The sequence below is a fragment of the Periplaneta americana genome, chromosome 1 (assembly GCF_040183065.1).
Source record: "Periplaneta americana isolate PAMFEO1 chromosome 1, P.americana_PAMFEO1_priV1, whole genome shotgun sequence".
NCBI classification, from domain to species: Eukaryota; Metazoa; Arthropoda; class Insecta; order Blattodea; family Blattidae; genus Periplaneta; species Periplaneta americana.
The window spans coordinates 2,919,788-2,922,573 of NC_091117.1; the positions used below are offsets into that span (position 1 = coordinate 2,919,788).

At 35.7% G+C, this 2,786-nt stretch overlaps 1 non-coding gene across 1 annotated transcript; it reads right to left on the minus strand.

Annotated features, from left to right (window-relative positions):
* Positions 1–2,409: 2,409 nt before the first annotated feature.
* Positions 2,410–2,481, minus strand: TRNAY-AUA (transfer RNA tyrosine (anticodon AUA)). Its single transcript has one exon. It is a non-coding gene; the product is annotated as a tRNA-Tyr (tRNA).
* Positions 2,482–2,786: the final 305 nt, after the last annotated feature.

Consider the following 2,786-nt stretch of genomic DNA (forward strand, 5'->3'; position numbering starts at 1 on the left):
CTCTGAAACATTGAGATCAGGGGACATTCTGGGAAAACTATTCCATTAGTGATGCTAAACCATGCATCACTTTTTGTAATGATAAATTTAACAATCGTACCACTCTTATTTTCTTATCTGGAAATCATATTCGCTATGAAATTAGCTAAAGGATTGCCTGGGGAATTACTGCGTCATAGAATTGTAAATGAATACACTATACCTTGTGGGAACTGTACACATGCTACTAGATAATTATGTGATGTGAAACATAGAGTGTGTTAGTTACGTACTTAGTTTGATGTATTCTGTAAATATGTCTTGTACATATATACTGTAGCTACACACATTGATTATGTTATTGAAGTCAAGACCAGTACATTTAGTAAACTTTCCAGTAGCACCTCCCTTCATTTCGAACTTATAATAATAATAATAATAATAATAATAATAATAACAATAATAATAATTTAGGCGTAATAGATCGACTATTGATCAGATTTTTTGTATTCGACAGATATTGGAGAAAAAATGGGAGTATAAGGGTACAGTACATCAGTTATTCATAGATTTCAAAAAGGCGTATGACTCGGTTAAGAGAGAAGTTTTATATGATATTCTTATTGAATTTGGTATTCCCAAGAAACTAGTTCGATTAATTAAAATGTGTCTCAGTGAAACGTACAGCAGAGTTCGTATAGGTCAGTTTTTGTCAGATGCGTTTCCAATTCACTGTGGGCTAAAGCAAGGAGATGCACTATCACCTTTACTTTTTAACTTTGCTCTAGAGTATGCCATTAGGAAAGTCCAGGATAACAGAGAGGGTTTGGAATTGAACGGGTTACATCAGCTGATTGTCTATGCGGATGACGTGAATATGCTAGGAGAAAATCCACAAACGATTAGGGAAAACACGGAAATTCTGCTTGAACCAAGTAAAGTGATAGGGTTGGAAGTAAATACCGAAAAGACTAAGTATATGATTATGTCTCTTGACCAGAATATTGTACGAAATAGAAATATAAAAATTGGAAATTTATCTTTTGAAGAGATGAAGTTTAAATGTCTTGGAGCAACAGTAACAAATATAAATTACACTCGGGAGGAAATTAAACGCAGAATAAATATGGGAAATGCGTGTTATTATTCGGTTGAGAAGCTTTTATCATCCAGTCTGCTGTCAAAAAAATCTGAAAGTTAGAATTTATAAAACAGTTATATTACCGGTTGTTCTTTATGGTTGTGAAACTTGGACTCTCACTTTGAGACAGGAACATAGGTTAAGGGTGTTTGAGAATAAGGTCCTTAGGAAAATATTTGGGGCTAAGAGGGATGAAGTTACAGGAGAATGGAGAAAGTTACACAACACAGAACTGCACGCATTGTATTCTTCAACTGACATAATTAGGAACATTAAATCCAGACGTTTGAGATGGGCAGGGCATGTAGCACGTATGGGCGAATCCATAAATGCATATAGAGTGTTAGTTGGGAGGCCGGAAGGAAAAAGACCTTTGGTGAGGCCGAGACGTAGATGGGAGGATAATATTAAAATGGATTTGAGGGAGGTGGGATGTGATGATAGAGACTGGATTAATCTTGTTCAGGATAGGGACCAATGGCGGGCTTATGTGAGGGCGGCAATGAACCTCCGGGTTCCTTGAAAGCCAGTAAGTATATTAAAATGTGTTATAATACTGCAATCTTACATAACCCTTTGATTTATCTACAGCAATTTAGGACTAAACTACAAAAAAGTTACTAATATGTATTATTATTATTATTATTATTATTATTATTATTATTATTATTATTATTATTATTATTATTATTATTATTACAAGTTAATAGACTAATAAAGTTGAATACACAAAAATATATTTATAATGACCTCAAGGTACAACAATTTAAAAGCAATACATGCACGCACACCTCTACTAACATTATGCTTTAATTTAGAGCAGCAGGAAAAAAAGAGAGACCGAATTAAAAACAGTGAGTTACACAAACCGCTGTTCTTTCTATGTCCCACGGCTTGCCTGGGGGTGTCATGGCAACACAACGGAATTCTTTTTGCCAACATAACAACGAAGTTGTAGCTAGGTTCTGCGCACTGAGTTCTCAATCCAATTTTATTATATTTTAAACTTTCCTGAAATAACTCCGTGTGTTTGTTTAACCTTTCCACGATGACACACGGGTCATCGTCCTCCCTGTTGGACTCAAGTACCGTGCACTCTAAACCCTGGCGGAAGAGACGACAAAAAAAAACAGTCGCTTTATATCTGCAGTTACTTTTCTAGGAAACTGTATGAGAAAAAATGGTATTAATTCGTGTTTCTCACAGCAAAAACATCCACTGTACTAGCTCCATTACGTTTTCTAGTGAGATTGGAGAAATGATGGAAGAGTGGAACAGAGAAAAATTCTCTCCGGCACCGGGACTTGAACCCGGGTTTTCAGCTCTATGTGCTGATGCTCTATCCACTAAGCCACACCGGATTCCCATCCCCATGTCGGATCGAATCCTCTCAGTTTAAGTTCCACTTCTTGGGTTCCCTCTGCACTGAAATATCATCGTATTATACAGGGTGAGGTATGGTATGTGAGGATAACCATATACTAAGAACTCAATAATGGTATTACCGAGTTTTTTCTACTTCCGGTTTAACCGGAAGTAACTCCAACTCTCATATTTTAAATGGAACACCAAATATATTTTTTTTATTTTTGAATAAAGCTCATTAAGAGCTTTTCAAAAAGTACCCACACTTGATACTTCTGTACAAATTCAGTGTTGCTAAATA